The following is a 19,943-nucleotide window of genomic DNA, read 5'->3' on the forward strand; positions in this document are numbered from 1 at the left end:
AAGGAAGAAGAGCAGAGAAATTATACAGTCCAAAAACATAGATAATATTATTCAATGAAAATATCTTCATTGCTTTTATTATTTTGAAAATGACTACTCCAAGTGCTCAATAAAATGTATGACAGTTGTCAACCACGGTCCCCTGACACGGACCGTGTTTCGCCCAGAGCTGCGTTGGGAGGGACTAACAAAGTGTGTAATTTCAACCACTTAAGAATAGTCCAATTTTGAGTCAAAGTGTGGTGTTGGTTCTGCCAGAAGCTTGGGTTCCCTCGACGGAAAACCCATTTCCTGCCCATATCAGGGAACAGAGATTTCCCACCTGGTATGCAAAAGAAAGCCTTCAGGAGTTGGCAGGATAAAGGATTGCAGACCATTGTCCACGTTGTTGATGACTTTAATATTGTGCGTTCTTTTCAAACTCTCCAGGAGACTAATGGCCTCCCTTCGCAACATTTTTATGCATACTTGCAAATTCGCCATTGTGTAATCCCTAAATCTGCCGGACCCCCATAATCATGCTTGGGAACTTCTCTCAGACTTTTTGAATGTAGATGACCCTACTAGACATAAGTTGTCCTTTTGGTATAAGTTACTTGTCAAACATCATACTCCTCTTTGTGGGGATGCGTTGGTAGACAATTGAAATAAAGAGTTGGGAACTAAATTAACCTCAGGCTTTTTGTACATGCACAGTCCTTATCGTTGTGCATCCACTTTCAGGAACTACAATTTAAATTTTTACATAGATCATATGTAGCTTCCACACAAGCCAGAAAATTAGGGAATTTAGGTAGTGGTTGCTGCCCTAGATGTGGCGACAACCATAGCACACTTGGTCATCAATCTTGGACCTCTCCAGTCATTCATTCGTTTTGGCAGCCTGTTTATAAGTTCTTAGCTCATATGACCGGCATATCCTTTGCATTTACAGTGAACCTTTTCCTTTGGGATGACATCCGGGGCATTATATTTCCTAACAAGTATGCGAAATGGTGGTGTAGGTTATTGATTTTTGCTTGCAAAGACATGTATTTTACAAAAATGGATCTCTCCGGATCTGTTGCGATCGGGCAGGCTCTTACCCACCGCGGCCAGTCAGGCCACTGACGCTGTTTTCTTCGCGGCAGGCCTGCCGCCACCACCGGGTCCCTTCCCGGCTGCCTCCAGCCCTGCGCGGCAGGGTCGGGCCACCGGGAGCTCCTTCGGGCGGCTGGGCCAGCTGCCACTGCTCCGGTGTTCTCCGACGCGCTGCAGGCTTCCCGGGGTCTTCAGCCGGCAGGGAGGGTGTCCCTGCCGGTGCCTGCTTCAGCCCGGGTCCTTGGCAGGGAGGCCATCCCTGCCAGTGCCTGCAGTCTCTCCGCTTCGGCCTTCAGCCAGCCTCTGACTCCGGCCTGCTCCCGACTCCGCTTCAGCCTACAGCCTGCTTCAGACTCCAGTTGCTACAGACTCCGCAGCCGCCCGCTGCCCTGCCTTCAGCTGGCCTTCGGCCCGGTGCGGCCGGTTCCCTGCCTTCCTGCTTCAGTCTTCGCTGGGAGCCGCTAGCAGCCTGCCACCTTTCCATCTTCAGAGCAGCCCTGCTCCGCAGCCTGCCTGACTCCCTTGGATTGTCCACGTGGTCAGGAGGACGCCGTCAGCTTCCAGCCTGTCTCTTCAGCTTCTTAGGGCACGGGCGCGCGCCCCTCTACTCCTCTTCAAGGGCCAGCTAGGTGTAGCCCCCTGCTGGCTCCTCCCAGGGCGTTGTCATCGTCAGCCCTACTAAAGGGCCCAGCTTCCAGTCTAACGTTGCCTTCGCAAGGAGCTGGTCACTCCTGGGAGTCTTCCATCCTTGCTCCAGGAGTTGTCCGTGTTCCAGCCTTCTGCAAGGTCCAGTGTTACTCGTGCTCTGTTGGAGCTCCTCGTCTCGTCTGATGTTTACCTGCTGTTCCAGTCCTGATGTCTGCTTGATGTACCAGCCCTGATGTTTGCCTGTCTATGTTCCTGCCTTTGGCCTGTCTTCCTATCCGATCCTGTGTTCCAGTCCAGTTGATGCCTTGCCTTGCCTTTGGCTGCCGGTGTGCAGCAATCCCTGCTTCAGGCTGCCGGTGTGCAGCATACTTTGCTTCAGGCTGCTGGTGCGCAGCAAACCCTGCTATAGACTGCCTGTACTGCAGCTACCTGCCTTACCCCGTTCCTGAATCTCCTGAAAGCTAGCACCTCGTTCCTGTTCCTCAAGATGTCCTGGTGCCTTGCGGCAAGCCATGTCGTGGTCCGTGACCAGCCCCATGGGCGGGCTGAGTAGGGTGCTTCGTGATGCAAGCCTTGCACCTCGTTCCTGAATCTATGGTTCTTCAAGATGTCCTGGTGCCTCGCGGCAAGCCATGTCATGGTCCGTGACCAGCCCCATGGGCGGGCTGAGTAGGGCGCTTCGTGATGCAAGCCATGCACCTCGTTCCTGAATCTGTGAGCTACCCTTACCCTATTCCTGAACTCTCTGAAAGCCTGGTATCCTGCGGCAACCGCTGTCGTGGTCCGTGACCAGCCCCGCGGGCGGGCTGTGTAGGGTGCTGTGTAGGGTGCTCCATGTTGCCAGTCTCATACCTCGCCCTTGAGTCTCCTGTGTGCATCATACCTCGTTCCTGACTCCTTGTCTACACTTCCAGTACCTTGCTTCTGAGTCTACGCCAGCACGTCCAGTACCTTGTCTCTGAGTCCTCGTCTACACTTCCAGTACCTTGCTTCTGAGCCTACGTCAGCTCGTCCAGTACCTTGTCTCTGAGTCCTCGTCTACACTTCCAGTACCAGGCTTCTGAGTCTACGTCAGCACGTCCAGTACCTTGTCTCTGAGTCCTCGGCTACACTTCCAGTACCTTGCTTCTGAGTCTACATCAGCACGTCCAGTATCTTGTCTCTGAGTCCTCGTCTGCACTTCCAGAACTTTGCTTCTGAGTCTACATCAGCACGTCCAGTACCTTGTCTCTGAGTCCTCGTCTGCACTTCCAGAACCTTGCTTCTGAGTCTACGTCAGCACGTCCAGTACCTTGTCTCTGAAGTCCTCGTCTGCACTGCCAGTCCCTCGTTTCTGAGTCTCGTCTGCATCCATGTTCCAGTCCTCGCTGCCCTGGCCTCCATCCGGCCTGCCGCTTCATGCCATACCCTGCGGCAGGTCCGAAAGGGCTGGGAACGGTCGGAGGACTGTTCACAAGACCAACATAGCGTTATTGGGTCTTCTGAAGCGTGCAGGCTCGGAGGAGGGCCTGTCTTCCAGTCATCTCTCCAGCTTGCTCCCGTCTAGGCCGTGCTCTGGCATGCCACGCCTCCCGCGGCACCTCTTCAGACCTCTCTGGCGTTGAGCCGCGGCCCAAGGGCACACACATCTCCCAGGAGTGGGATCGCTCTCCGAGCGCTCCGCAACAGGATCTGCCCACACTAACACAGTTTCGCAATATGATTCACCAAACTTGTGTTTTAGATAAATATGTAGACAAAACTGAATGGTTTAAGAAGAAAAGAGAGTTTGTCAAACGCTGGGATTTGTACTTTAGATCCATTTCTCCACTAGCTCTCAGTATGGTTCTTAATGACTTACCCAGTGTATAATCTTAGTTAAATTGTTTTTATTTGGCTGCCTTGTTGGTAAAAGTGGCCTTTACCATAGATTTCGAAGTACCAGGACCCCTAAATAAAAGATCGGTTGGGGGAGGGTGGACTTCAGTGTGATGCAACTTACCTTACGCAGACTGTATTGCAGATTGTTCGTTGCCCTGCCAGTTCACAGAACACCTTCTGGCGGGCAAGAGTTGCTGTGAACAAAGTTTTATTTGAATACATGACCACAATTTTCTCTGTGTTTATTGTTCTTATGAGAATGCAACACTGGATTTGTAAATGTAAAAATGTTGTGTTAATTGTTCTTGCTGAACTCTTTGAGTTGCAATAAAAAATGATTTAACTAAAAAATATATGAGTTGTGTTACTTGTGACCCTGCAGGACTGCAAACTGAGTGCTATCTCTTTAAGAGCTGAAGAACTCCAGGCTAGCACTGAGCACGTGCAGACAGAATAGTGATCTGGTTAACCCAAGACAGAGGGTAGTCTGCGCTGATGCAATGCCTAAAAACGATTATTTGCTTGCAATTAAAAATTAATGCACTTTGAGAACTTAGGGATATTTGGTGCCAGTGGGGCTGGAGGATTTTTTCTGCTGTCAACTACTGGAATGTGGATTTTCTAATGGACTCATCTGCCCAAGCAGCAATATCTTCTCCTGCCGTTTCATGCTTCTTATCAGCAGCAAAGAAGGGCAAGTGAGTTGGGACTTTGGTTGTGTTGTGCAAAGACTTAAAGCTCATATTAACAGTGCATTTCAGCATCTTTTTTACATTGTAAATGAACTCAATTGCATGAATTTGTGAACCGTTTATATATTTGCTTTTGTGAGCAAGTTAACAAATCCTTTCCATTCTAGTAAATGATTTCATGTTAATGAGTTGTGCAACTTCATGATTTATGCAGGGTTAATGTCTAAAACTGAAAGCATGTGCAGTCTTGAATATACCCTTGCAACAGCATAGAATCAGTTATACTGAAGTATTTATATATATTTCAACCTTTCGCATGCACTGCCTCCACTGAATGTAAATATATCTCATGCATATTCAGATAGGTATCCAGAAAGCCAGGCCTATTTGTGGCTCGAGGAGTGGAGATGGCCATCCCTGCCTTAAACACTCCACCCAGGAACATATTTTCACACCGTGGCCAAAGTATTTAACCCACTTTGAGGGAGGACAGTTTCAGCCAGATGATTTACGTGAGTAAAATGCTTTTTGCCTACATAACTGGTTTTGAAAATTGCTCTCATAAGAATCAGCAAGATCCTCTCAATGAGTCTGAGATTTGCCTCTTGTTTAAGGCCTGATTCTGAATTTTGATTATCTGCAAACTTTAAACAACTACAACAGTATTGGTTTTACCTGTAGCGCAAGATTGACATCCATTTCTTCATTGTTGACCTTGACAAAGCATCTTCCACCTGCTTCAGTTTTCCTTCATCAGGCAAAATCACAAACGCTGAAGCATCTCCTTTGTAAGGCAAGCGCACTATAGTGCAACCCAGTTCTTCATCATAAGCTTTGTAATACATGCCACTTCGGAACATCATAGGAACTTGTACAACTGTGTTCTCATCTACGTGGAAGTCTCCTGTCTTTGTGTGATCAACGTTAAACGGTTTTTCCCATTCGCCTTATCAAAGAGGTAAGAAAAGAAGGTGAGAAAGATTATTCCTTGTTCTGAAAAATTGCTGTTTAAAATGTACAATTCATCTGTAACTTTGTATACATATGGGGATTTTGAATATCAAAAGTTTATTAAAAGAACTCATTTCATTTTGATTGTGGGTTAACATATTGAGAGCAGGCAGGCAAGTGAGTTATCCAGGTACAGATGTGAATGTAACCGATCGGAATATTATTCAGTAGACTTAAGCAGATACATTTTCTGCTGAACATACTTGGATTATGTTACGCACATAACTTTGCCAAAATCATTTTACAGCTTGTATTTTGTCGACTAGACTTATACTGTAACTTTAGCTGATAAAGGCTCAATATCTTTGCACGCTGGCTAAAGTTTAACCCCAACCCTGGAATGCCTCCAGCACCACCTCTTTTTATCGGGATAAATTTTATGAGCACAATGAGCTCTGCACACAAAAATATCTATTAGACAGGGGAAATGTTTAAATCTTGGCTCTTGTAGGCCTAACTCCAAAATTTAGCTAGACAAAGCCTTTGAATCCTGACCCCATTACTTGTTGCCTGGTCTGTGCTGTCATTTTAGAAGAAGGCTACCTGTACCCTCTATGTTTCATAACAGTGCACAAGGACTGATAACACCCACCTTGTATCAATGAAAAAATTTGCTATGAAGTCTTTAAATGGTAGCCTTGCATCCCCTAGGGACAAGCCTATTAACAAGACCTCATATAAATGGAGTAAAATAAGAGTATATTAAATACTAGGATGTCACAAAAGGCACCCCCTGTACTGCATGGATCAATCAGATCTCTCTTTTGAGGATGACACTAAGCAAAGTTTTAGGGGAGCAGCATACAGATGCTTTTGTTTTTAAGTAAAAGCCTCTACCTAAGAAGTATCCTATTTAACTGACGGGAGCGGGCAGGGGCCATCACTAGAAATTGTGTACAATAGCTAGGATGTACGTCTTTCTTTCAACCTGCATCAAGGCAAGAACAGTAGCCGGTAGCAAGCTCAGACTGATGGAAAGGGAAGATGTTTGTAACTGTTGCCTTCTGCAATGTATTGTTGGCCTAAGTTGTTTTCTGCACTGACAATCAAGTGATAAGAACATAAGAACATGCCATACTGGGCCAGACCAAGGGTCCATCAAGCCCAGCATCCTGTTTCCAACAGAGGCCAATCCAGGCTACAAGTACCTGGCAAGTTCCCAAACACTAAGTAAATCCCATGCTACTGATGCCAGTAATAGCAGTGGCTATTTTCTAAGTCAGCTTGATTAATAGCAGGTAATGGACTTCTCCAAGAACTTATCTAATCCTTTTTTAAACCCAGCTACACTAACTGCACTAACTACTAGGGATGTGCATTTGTCTAGGGCAAATTAGGCAATTTCAACAAAATTTGCTAATTAGTCTTGGTTCGGGGAACCTGAAACCCAAACGAGTTTTTCCCCTTTATCATTTTGATCACCCTTCTCTGTACCTTCTCCATCGCAACTATATCTTTTTTGAGATGCGGCAACCAGAATTGTACACAGTATTCAAGGTGCGGTCTCACCATGGAGCGATACAGAGGCATTATGACATTTTCCGTTTTATTCACCATTCTCTTTCTAATAATTCCTAGCATTCTGTTTGCTTTTTTGATTGCCGCAGCACACTGAACTGATAATTTCAATGGGTTATCCACTATGACACCTAGATCTCTTTCCTGGGTGGTAGCTCTAATATGGAACCTAACATTGTGTAACTATAGGATTGGTTATTTTTCCCTATGTTCATCATCTTGCACTTATCCACATTAAATTTCATCTGCCATTTGGATGCCCAATTTTCCAGTCTCACAAGGTCCTCCTGCAATTTATCACTATCCGCTTCTGATTTAACTACTTTGAATAATTTTGTATCATCTGCAAATCTGATTACCTCACTCGTCATATTTCTTTCCAGATCATTTATAAATATTTTGAAAAGCACAGGTCCCAGTACAGATCCCTGAGGCACTCCACTATTTACCCTTTTCCACTGAGAAAATTGACCATTTAATCCTACTCTCTGCTTCCTGTCTTTTCACCAGTTTGTAATCCACGAAAGGACATCCCCATCTATCCCATGACTTTTTACTTTTCTTAGAAGCCTCTCATGAGGAACTTTGTTAAATGCCTTCTGAAAATCCAAATACACTATATCTACTGGTTCACCTTTATCTACATGTTTATTAACCCCTTCAAAAAAGTGAAACAGATTTGTGAGGCAAGACTTGCCTTGGTTAAATCCATGCTGACTTTGTTCCATTAAACCATGTCTTTCTATATGCTCTGTAATAGCACCAACAGATCTCAGTGTTGCAGGCAGGTATGCCTGGACTTGCTATTGAATAAACAGCTTCCTTCCTGTGATCTCGGTGGAGACAGAGTTGCCAACTGGCTCCAGGTTTTCAGGAGAAGTTGATCCAGTCCTGATTTTACTCCTCTGCATGCAGATACTTCTAGTCTTGTTTTTCTTAGGGAATGCAATAGGGAAGTCAGAATAAATCCCAGTATGCAATGGTGTAAAACCAGGACTGGATCAACCTGTCCTGAAAATGTGGAGCCAGTTGGCAACCCTAGGTGGAAAGGGGATATTATTACATATGTATTGCCCATGTGAGTTTCTAGTCAGGTACGCATTATGTAATGGATCGTAGAGGCTTTACTGGATAAGCACTCATAGCAGCACAGTAGGGGAGACCTTGAAGTTTCTCTCTGTGTAGAGTACTGCTAGGGAGGACCTTGTTCAATTTACAGGGATCAGTGCTTCAAGTGATCATTACAAATGTATTAAACTATTGCACAATACTAGGAGTGATTAGTTGAGTGTCAGAATTATTTTTTTCTCTTTCTGAGCTCACAACCATTTATTTTAGTCAGCCACCAGATGACAATTCTTGTGACTATTTTTATCTGGCTGCATGATATGTCTTACCTCTAAAATATATGCAGTTAATAAGAAGCATTAAAGTTGCCTTTTCAATATTGTCTAAGAAGTCAACAATCTTTCCATGTGTTTCTTCCTCTACATAATCATTGACCTGCTTTACAGCTTCAGATGTATTCTTGAAGTCAGTAGCAAATGATGTCGCCTCATAATAATGTTTCATGTCACCTGAAAACTTGTCTAGGACTTTGAATTCTTTTTGAATGAAAACAGCATTTCCTGTGTTCAGCTGAAGCTTGCTGTCAGGCTTGTTCAACATGTGGATCAGATGTTGAAATGCCCTGTGTATCTCTTCTTTTGGGAGATCAGTGTGGTTCAGTCTTAATCCTTCAATAATCTGGTTTAATGTTTTCAGTCTGGGCACCTAGGGAGAGCATGGACAGAGCAGTGGAGATGCTCATAGGAGAGAAGAACACGTTCTTGGAAGCTCCAGGTGAAGTAACCTGATGATAAAAATCGAATGCAAAGTCAGCATTGCTTGTGGCTATTTTGTGACAGGTGACATTTTTGTGGTCATGCTTTTCTGAATCCTTGTGGTGGTGGTGGTGGTGGGGGTGATCGTCATCATCATCATGCTCTTTATGATGATCCCCATGGACCACAGCATGGAGCATCAAAATGCACAGACAGAGACAGAGGACAAACCGCATTGTTCTTATGAATGATTCTGTAAAATAAATACATAAATAAAATCATCATTTTCAACATTAGCAACATAGGTTAATGGAAAGCATTTGCATTGTACAATCATTAAGTGACATCACTGGCTCTTTGGTGCAGTGGTTTGTATTCTGCATACGGTGCAAGGCTTCTAAACATTGCCATAATAGGGACGGGCATAAATCCCTTCTGAAAATAGGGTCCTATGTCTTAAAGGTACAAGTAAATCACTTGTAAGAACCCTGCAGTTTCTTTGTACTTAAGATTGCAAACTCTCTGGCTTTTCCCTAGACTGTACAGATTGTATGCTTAGTGTCCAGAAACTGAAGGAAGGGCTTCAACATCTGAAAGTGTATCCTGAGATGTGGTACAGACCCTACCACTGTAAGAGAAGTCCTTTATAAACGTGTGCCTGATGAGGCTCTCTGCTCTCTTTCATATCCTCGCCTGACATCACTTGGAAAGAATATGTATAGAGGGGCTTGCATCCCTTGTTCTGAGCTGGTTGCGTAGTTCTGGCGGGCTACCACAGAGATAGTACTGTAGTTCCTCTGAGTTGGTAACAAGTGAGGAAGCAGCCATTGCAGGACCACGAATGAGCAGAGGAGCCAATGTGGCTCCAGTACTGCTAATAACAGAAAGATCTGATAAAGCTAGGAAGCTGATGTTGATTGAGGAAGCTGACCTCCAAATAAAGGCAGCAGTACAGTCCCCGGGCTGCAGACAAGTAAGGCAGTTGGTGTGGGCCTGTGCTGCAGGAAGTCAGTGCAGCCCATGGGTCAAGCCAATGAGTAAAGGAACCAGTGAGAGAAAGATTGTGGGAAGGAGAAAGGAAGAGGTGAGACATCTGGAGCTGGAGGGAGAGGATATGAGAGAAGAAATGGGAGAGGGTAGGAAGGTTCAGGAGAGGTATAGGATAATGCTTGGAGGAACATTTGGGGTGAGATAGGAAACTAGGGGGGTGAAGGCAAAGACATTGCTAGGTATTTAAATGTCTTGGGGCACAGGCCATGGAGTCCAATTAAATTCAAGAATCACAATCATCCTACCTCCTCCAGACCTTCCTGTAAAAACACAGGACACTGATATTACTAATATCCTGGTGGGGCACCAATCACACTGGCAGCGCACAAGCCTGGACCAGCCAAGAGGATTTACACCATACTGGTTGATTCTTCCATGATCAGTCATCACTGCAAGGGTCTTTCTCCACTTCTGTTCCACTTAGGTACTGCTTGCTTTCATAAAGCTATTTTATTCTCTACCGTATCTCTCCATAGAATAAAAAATAAATTGTAGATAGAACATGCAATAACATAATTACTGAAAATCAGATTCCAATCACTGGATTTCTGGCAAATTCTAAAACCTTTCAATGGATCATGAAAGAAGCATCTAAACAGGGGTTTCCAACCTTTTTGAGAGCATGGATCACTTTTCAAACTCCAAAGTTTTCACGGACCCCCACATGCTTGTTTAATTTTCACTTGCAGTTATATGCTATATATAGAAAAGTTATTAATGTAATAAATAATTATATGCACATCAGACTCATTCATAATAAATAAAACTTAAAAATGTTTACTGATATAAACTAAATACATATAATTGCAAAGCACAGCAGTAAAGGTGCAGGAATGTATTCATCTTCATTAACTTATGTAGTGTAACTATAGGCAGCCACACAGCTGGATCTGGCGCAACTGGGGGGAATGGACTGGTGGAGTGATTAGGGGGTGGGAAGAGAGAAAGAGGGAGACAGATTGGTGGGATGGGAGAGAGAGATGGACTGGTGAGGGGCAGGGCCGGCGGAACCACTAGGCGAGCTAGGCCTGTGCCTAGGGTGCCGAGACTTAGGGGGCGCCGTGGCAGGCAGCAGAATTTTGAAAGGGCAAAAAGTGCCCTTTCAGAATTCTGCCAGCCCTCGACTCGCCTAGGTGGAGACCAAGCGTCAAGATTTAGGGGGCGCCGCGGCAGGCAGCCAGCTCCCGACTCGCCCTGCCTCCCCCCGAGTGTCACCCTCCCGACACCCCCCTAGTGGCCCAGCGGAGGTCCCAGGAGCGATATGCCACTCCTGGGGTCTCGGCTGCTACTAAGCAAAATGGCGCCGGTTACCTTCAGCCCCTATCATGTGACAGGGGTCAACCAATGGCACCGGTAGCCCCTGTCACATGGTAGGGGCTGAAGGCCAGTGGCGCCATTTTGCTTAGTGGCAGCCGAGGCCCTGGGACCGGCAGATCGCTCCTGGGACCTCCTCTGGACCACTAGGGGGGGTGTTGGGAGGGTGGCACTGGCGGGGGAGGCAGGGCGAGTTGGGAGCTGGCTGCCTTACGCGGCACCCCCTAAGTCTCGGCGCCGATCTTCTTTCTGTGAGTGTGTGTGTATGTGAGAAAGGAATCTGCCAGTTTAAAAAAATGAAATATGTTAATACATATACCTGAACTCTTGAAAAGTTGGATGAAAGATAAAATTACTAAATTTTAAGCATCCCTCTTCTTAAAGTGTGTAGAGACAAATACTAAAGCAAAAAAAATTAAAGTTTTTAAAATGTTCATCTCAGCAAAATCATAAATTTAAGATACTGATGCCAGGTGGGGTTTGGGTTGTTTTTTGTTTTTTTTTTGAAGCATAATTTAAGCATGAAGACTAGAATAGAATCTGAAATGGTTTTGCTTTTTTTTTTTTTTAAGTCTTTAGAAAATGTATATTTTTAAATGACTAAGACTGGAATCTTCCCATTTAAAAGGGAAGTTGACTAAGGATGTCTTTCTGTTCCATATCTCCCACATGAATAATCATACGACTGATAGTTTGAAGAAAGACACTTGCTTTATTGCCTGGAAGCGTAAAACAAGAGAAGCTGTACTGTGTGGGTGGCTGTCCCGTGGCTGTCCCGTGGGAGGACAGAACCTGAAGGAAGGGTGTAATTTCGTCTTCTGATAGGAATGTGGTTTATTATTTAACGGTTGGGAGCATCACTTTCACTTTTAGTAAAAGTGAAAAATGCTGCAAGTCTGAAAGCAAGATGCTTCTGTGAGAGTGTAATATGTATGTGAGACAGGGAGGGTGCTTGTGTGTGTCAATGTGTGTGTGCAAGAGAGATGGAGCATGATTTTGTCTGGCTTGTGGCTGAGAGAGAGAGGGCATGTGTGTGATTGAGCCTGTTTGTAAGTGAGATAGAACATGTGTGTGTTTGAGAGCTTGTGTGTAAGTGAAATAGAGCATGTGTTGAAAGCCTGTGTGTAAGTGAGAGCGAGAGCATGTGTGATTGAGAGAGACTGGACAGAGAGGTGACATATGTATGTGTGAGAAGGGCTGATCAGGGAGATGACGTGTGTGTGTGTGTGTGTGTGTGTGAGAGAAAGAGAGAGAGAGACTGGTTGGGGAGAGATTGGTGTGTGAGAGACAGAAACTGGTCCTGAGGGTGTGACTGGTATGTGTGTGAGAGAGAGAAGAGACTGGTTGTGGTCCCTAAGGAAGAGGTCTGTGAGGACAGCTTCAGCAGCTACTGCTGCTTCTGGTACGGCCTGCAAGGGAAAGGAGTAGGAGAACTGCTGGAGAGGGTAAGTAAAGGTGGCTTTTAAAGTTCATTTTTCTTGATTGACTATCATTTTAAAGTATACTATATCTACCGGTTCACCTTTATCCACATGTTTATTAACTCCTTCAAAAAAGTGAAGCAGATTTGTGAGGCAAGACTTGCCCTTGGTAAAGCCATGCTGACTTTGTTCCATTAAACCATGTCTTTCTATATGTTCTGTGATTTTGATGTTTAGAACACTTTCCACTATTTTTCCTGGCACTGAAGTCAGGCTAACCGGTCTGTAGTTTCCCGGATCGCCCCTGGAGCCCTTTTTAAATATTGGGGTTACATTTGCTATCCTCCAGTCTTCAGGTACAATGGATGATTTTAATGATAAGTTACAAATTTTTACTAATAGGTCTGAAATTTCATTTTTTAGTTCCTTCAGAACTCTGGGGTGTATACCATCCGGTCCAGGTGATTTACTAATCTTCAGTTTGTCAATCAGGCCTACCACATCTTCTAGGTTCACCGTGATTTGATTCAGTCCATCTGAATCATTACCCATGAAAACCTTCTCCATTACGGGTACCTCCCCAACATCCTCTTCAGTAAACACCGAAGCAAAGAAATCATTTAATCTTTCCACGATGGCCTTATCTTCTCTAAGTGCCCCTTTAACCCCTCGATCATCTAACGGTCCAACTTACTGTATCAATGCGTAGTAGTATATCTCAATGATATACTGATCTTTTCTCAAGATCTGCAAAATCATCAGGAGGATGTTAAAAAAGTCCTAAGTCGTCTGCGTGAGTACCACCTTTACGCAAAGCTTGAAAAGTGTGAATTCCACAAAGAAGCTGTACCCTTCCTGGGACATTGTTTCTAAGAATGGTTTTCAAATGGACCCCAAGAAACTTGAGAGTATCCGGGGCTGGCCTCAACTCACAGGCCTGAAGGCATTGCGTCGCTTCTTGGTATTCACCAATTACTACCGATCCTTTATTAAAAACTACTCATCGTTGACAGCCCCTTTAACTGCTATGACCAAGAAGGGAGCCAACCCTGCCAATTGGTCTCCAGAAGCCATCTCAGCCTTCCTGACGCTCAATGAGGCTTTTCAAAAGAAGTCGTGTCTCCGCCACCCTGACCCACACCGTCCTTTCATCGTGGAGGTCGACGCATCCAACGTTGGTGTGGGGGCGGTTCTAAGTCAGTACAGCGAATCCAATGTGTTCCATCCTTGCTCCTTCTTTTCTAGGCGATTCTCGTCTGCTGAGAGCAATTATGGGATAGGAGACAAGGAGCTTCTCGCAATCAAGCTGGGTTTTGAAGAGTGGCGTCCCTGGCTAGAAGGTGCACAACACCAAATAATAGTATACACCGATCACAAGAATCTAGAGTACCTTTGACATGCTCAACGACTCAACCACCGTCAAGCAAGATGGTCTCTGTTTTTCAACAGCTTTGATTTCCTTCTGAAGTACCGTCCGGGAGAGAAAAACACTCGGGCTGATGCCCTATCACGATCCTTCTCACCTCAGGATGTGCCGGATGAACCCCGTCATATCATCGATCCCGAAAGAGTGGTTCTTGCAGCTGCCCACACAGTACCTGCCGGGAAGATGGTGGTAGCCAAAGGTTTAAGAAAAAAACTGTTGAAGTGGGCACACGATTCCCGTCTGGCAGGCCATCCAGGACAGAGTCGTATCCTAGCTATGTTGCAAAGATACTATTGGTGGCCAACCATGAAGAAAGATGTACAAGCGTACGTAGGTTCCTGAGCTGTCTGTGCCAAGCAAAAGCCACCAACCGGGCATCCTTGGGGCCTATTACAGCCTCTTCAATCACCGGATGAACCAAGGACCCATATCGCTACCGATTTCATAGTGGACCTGCTATCATCCAGCGGCAATATCACCATATGAGTTACGGTCGACCATTTCTCTAAAATGGCACATTTTGTAGCATTACCAGGATTACCCTCTGCTACTGAGTTAGCAAAACTCTTCATTAAACACATCTTCCGTCTTCATGGGATGCCCAAACATATCCTATCCGACAGGGGAGTGAAATTTACTGCAAAGTTTTGAAGAGCATTATGTCAAAAATTTGACATCGCCTTGGACTTAACCTCTGCCTACCATCCTCAGTCTAACGGTCAGATTGAGAGGATGAATAGAATGCTGAAACAATTTCTGCGATCTTATGTCAACTCTAGACAGAACGACTGGGCTGAATTACTGCCTTGGGTAGAATTTGCCATCAATTCACATCCTGCTTCTTCAACGGGGTCTTCACCTTTCCAGCTTGTCTACAGGAGACAACCATTACCTCCGCTGCCAATTCCATTGTCAGTTGCCTCTCCTGCTGCTCAGGCTACCGCAGCAGAATTATCCCAACTGTGGAGACAGACGAAGGAGCTTCTCCTCAAAACAGGACAAAAGGCAAAGAGAACCTATGATGCTCATCATCAAAAGGCACCCCAGTTTCAGCCAAGAGACAAGGTTTGGTTAAGCACCAAGTACCTTCAACTAAAGCTTCCTTCAGCAAGATTTGCACCTCAATTTGTGGGACCCTTCGCCCTCCTTCAGCGATTAGGAAATCTAACTTACAGTCTAAAACTGCCTCCATCAATAAAGATACACAATGCATTTCATGTATCTCTACTAAATCCAGTGATACTCTCCGAGTTCTCCAGGAGAGACCCAGAACCTAGCAGCCTGGATACAGAAGATGACATCGAATACGCCGTAGACCACATCCTTGATGTATGTAAAAGAGGCACGACATGGGAGTATCTAATCTCATGGGAGAATTACGGCCCATAGGAAAACAAAGAGTCAATTCCACCAGGCATACCCAAGCAAGCCCAGACCACCTGGAATAGGTCTTGGAGGGGGGCTTTGAAGGGGGCTACTGTTGCATCCGTCGTCGCAGACGGCTGTGATCACTCTGCCTTACCTCTTTTTCTCCTCTTTCATTCTCCTTGGGCAAGATGGCTGCCTCCAGTGCCGAGTGCCGAGGGTCTCGGCGTTTCCAAAATAGCATGGGCATCCCAGTCCACCATACTCACTCATGTGGCCTCCTAGGGTGCGAGTGCGCACAACTCCTACATTCAAATACACGTCATGGTGGGAACCTCGGGGGCGATCCCACCGCATGACGTCAGTACCTCCGGGTATAACAAGCCTCCACTTCCGCTACCACCTTGAGTTAGCAAGGACTTCGGTTCAGCTACTCTGACCGCTCTAAGCTTCATGCTTAGACGCCGCTTTCACTCCAAGGGCCTCGTTCCTGTAGAAGCTCTAGACTCCCGCTCCTCGGGGGTCTCTCGCTTCCAACACTCTTCGGGGTCCTCACTAAGACAACCACTGCTTGGGGGTCTTTCTCTCTCTTCTACTTTTCAGGATATCGTACCACCAGGTACTCACTCCTCGAGGGCCTACCAGTCATTATATCCTGCACCACAGACCTTCGGTCCCACCATTCTACGTCTTCCTTCCTGTGAGTACCTCTACGATCCGGTGCTCCAGCTCCAACCACCAGCCGCGGCGTTACCTGCACTGTGGGCTCCCGCCGAACGTGAACATATGGGTGAGACATTACATCTGAGCCTGTTGAACGTACTGGCACTTCGTGGCTCAGTGCCTTACCTTCCTGCTTTCACCATCTATCTACAGCAGTACAATAAAGCCTCTATCCATACTATGTCTGCTATTTGAGGTCAGCCTGTTGCAGTGGTTCCCCACAGGGCCCCTCCCCGAAGGCGGAGTCTTCTCCACTGCGACCAAGAGTCCACAATGCCACAAACACAACACTCCTGTAATGTATCACAATCCACTTGTGATTTAACTACTCTGAATAATTTTGTATCATCCGCAAATTTGATAACCTCACTCGTCATATTCCTTTCCAGATCACTTATATATATTCTCCCTTGCCCCCGCTGGGTCCGAGGCCGACCACGCGGCCTACCGCGCCGTCCTGCCGTCGTCCTACCGCCGACCCGACCGCGAGAAGGCCCGCCGACCCGCCGACACGAACGGAGAGTAGGCCCGCCTCCAAACTTACCTGCAGCCAATCGCAAAGGGCACAGGGGCCCTTTAAAGACACTGCAGCTCTGGCGCCACGCGCCGAAGGAGCGCACCGAAGGAGCGCGACAAAGGGGCCTGCCCCTTTGAGCGCGCCCCTTCGAGCAGCCCCCTTCCGACAGCCCAGAGGATCGACTTTTGAAGTCCCCTGCACACACGACCATCCACCAAGCGAGCCGTTCAGTTCCACACTCCAGCAAAGCATTATCCCCCACTCCCGGAAAAGACTAAGGAACCTCACCCCCTGAGACACTGGCACACCTCAGAGAATCCAACTTCTGAACCCTGCACTGCATGGACCACTTCCTACCAGACCCTAACCAGCTTACTGGTATTCCCTAAGGAACTCTTCTGTACCCCACAAGTCTCAGCTCCTCCTCCCCCCCCAAGTCCTACCTCTCTGCAGCCTTCCCCGCAGTCCCCTCTAACTGGAAGTGATCTCCAACCTGCTCCAACCTCTAAACCTCCGCCATTCATCCCAATTGTAAGTACTATAACCACAATGTACTCTCTCTCTTAAACAAACAGTTTGGTGCTGCTCATTATATTGCACTGTACGTCGGACCCTGTAATATTGCAAACATTGCTCTGTATTTGTATTGCACTGTATTTCTGACTCTGTAATATTGCAAAAACATTTTGGTGCTGCTCATGATATCACACTGTATTAATGACCCAAAACCATTACACTGTATTATATTGCACTGTATTTCTGACCCTGTAACACTTCTCACAGCTCAAAACTCTGGATTTGCTGTGTACCCACCTACCCTATCTCCTAACCAGACAACTGACATCTACCCACCCGCCTCACTACCACCCATCTGTCCCACCCTAAAATGTGCTTCCCCACTATACCTATCATACACCACCCCCATCGGCGAATCATCCACCCAGCACACCCTCACTCCTTTACCCAGCACAAATCCCTAGTGCCCATCATGATTTCACCCTTCACACAGCTGCTAGGCCTAGCCACCCTTGCCATTTCCCTTTTCAATGCACAATCTATCCTAAAGAAAGCCCACATCCTTCAAGATTTACTCACTGACACTAACCCAGATATCTGTGCCATCACAGAAACCTGGCTAAAAAATTCGGACCATGTCTTCATCAACCAACTCCCTACACAGACATACGACATTTTCTCCATCCCAAGGCCCAAAAAAAGAGGAGGCGGCATACTCCTGGCTACCAAGAAACACCTCAACCTAAAGCTACAAACCAGCTCCCCCCCACCAAGACTTGAAATTGGTCTTTTTAAATCCAAATCCCTACAAGTCTGCCTCGTATATGCCCCTCCCGGTATACTTGAACAGGACCCATCCCCCCTCATTGAATACATCACCGACAACATTAAGCCGAACACACCCGCAGTGATACTCGGAGATTTCAATCTTCATGTAGACACCCACCCCAACACACCTGCCTGTGAAACACTACTTGTCACCCTCAAAGCCCTGGGCTTCAGTCAGCTAATCTCCGAACCCACACATAAAGCTGGTCACACACTCGACCTTCTTTTTGTTAACACAAGCATCACAGTACCTCAAGCACCCGTCACCACCCCCATCCCCTGGTCCGACCATTTTCTCATCAATGCCCACCTCATCTTCAATACCGACACACCGAGTACAAGTTCACACAAAAAAACCATCTCCTTCCGTAAAACATGCCCTTCGGAGGAACTCTCCCTAGCCTTCAGCAAAGTAAACGAAAACCTCGACCTAACAAACCCAGACACCGCTCTACTATCATGGGATAAATCTATTTCCAATATAGCCAATGACTTTTGCCCCACCATCCACAAAACTATAACACCTACACGTACCGAGAAAAAGCCATGGTACACTATTGAACTAAGAAAACTGAAACAAGACCTACGAACCAAGGAACGTACCTGGCGCAAACAACCGACACCCACACACAAAATGGCCTACAAACATACACTGCATACATACCGACAAGCAACCCTCCACGCCAAACGTGATTTCTACGCAGCAAAAATCCATAGCTATAAATTCAATCCAAATGCCTTATTCTCCTTCGTTGCAGAACTCACAAAGTCCCCCACTCCATCCTCCCAAGAGGTAAACAGTATAGAGAAATGTGAAAAACTAGCCGATTACTTTAAAAGTAAAATATCCAAAATTCTTACCAGACTCCCCTCCAACCCCGCCCCCACCGACCCACTACCCATCGACAACAAAATTAATCTAGACTCCCTTGACACCACCTCCGTGAAGGAAGTTGAATCCATACTAAAAAAGATGCGACCAGCCACTCATATCGCAGACATCATCCCATCAAAAATCCTCCTCACTATTCCCTCCGCCATTGCGAAACCAATAGCACAAATCATCAACTGCTCCATCACCTCTGGGAAAGTCCCCGACCCTCTTAAACTTGCCATCGTGAAGCCTCTACTAAAAAAACCCACCCTCGACCACAATGACCCTGCAAACTACAGACCCATATCCAATCTGCCTTTCTTATCTAAAATCATGGAGAAAGTGGTTAACACACAACTCACCGATTTCTTAGAAGAAAACAATATTCTTCATCCCGCACAATATGGATTTCGTAAAGATCGAAGTACCGAAAAACTCCTACTTGCTATAACGGATACCATCCTCAAAGGCATGGACCACAGCCAATCATACATACTTGCCCTTCTCGATATTTCAGCCGCCTTTGATACAGTGAACCATCAAATCCTAATATCACGCTTAGCAGAGATAGGAATCTCAAACACAGCCCTAGCCTGGTTCTCCTCATACCTCGACCACCGAAAGTACTTAGTCAAGCTTGATAATATTGAATCCGCTCACATTCCCCTTACACAAGGCGTACCCCAAGGCTCCTCTCTATCGTCCACCCTTTTCAATATGTACTTACTCCCACTATGCCACCTCCTCTCTAAACTTGGACTAAAATTCTTCTTATATGCAGACGACGTTCAAATACTCATTCCCATCCAGAAATCCATCAATGAAACCCTTCAGTACTGGGAATCTTGTCTGACATCCATCAATTCCCTCCTCTCCAATCTACACCTAGCACTCAACGCCTCTAAAACTGAAATCCTTATCCTAGCAAATCAACCAATCGATTCAATCCATCAAATGATTCAAAACGCCTCACAAGCTCACACACTACCTCCCAGTGTCAGAGATCTAGGAGTCTCCCTAGACAATCAACTAAGCTACAAATCCCACATTAATTCACTACTAAGAGGGGGTTTCTATAAACTCCAAATCCTCAAAAAACTGAAGCCCCTCCTCCACGCCCACGACTTCCGTACTGTGATGCAAACCACTATACTATCCAAACTCGACTATTGCAACTCCCTCCTCTTAGGCCTACCAGCATCTACCATTAAACCCCTCCAAATCCTCCAAAACACCATGGCAAGAATCTTAACAAACACCAGAAAAACAGACCATAT

At 46.0% G+C, this 19,943-nt stretch overlaps 1 pseudogene; it reads right to left on the reverse strand.

The window, feature by feature from the left end:
* Positions 1-19,943, reverse strand: part of LOC115089682 — a 139,890-nt pseudogene that overhangs the window by 111,808 nt on the left and 8,139 nt on the right.

Source organism: Rhinatrema bivittatum, chromosome 4, assembly GCF_901001135.1.
Source record: "Rhinatrema bivittatum chromosome 4, aRhiBiv1.1, whole genome shotgun sequence".
Classification (NCBI taxonomy): domain Eukaryota; kingdom Metazoa; phylum Chordata; class Amphibia; order Gymnophiona; family Rhinatrematidae; genus Rhinatrema; species Rhinatrema bivittatum.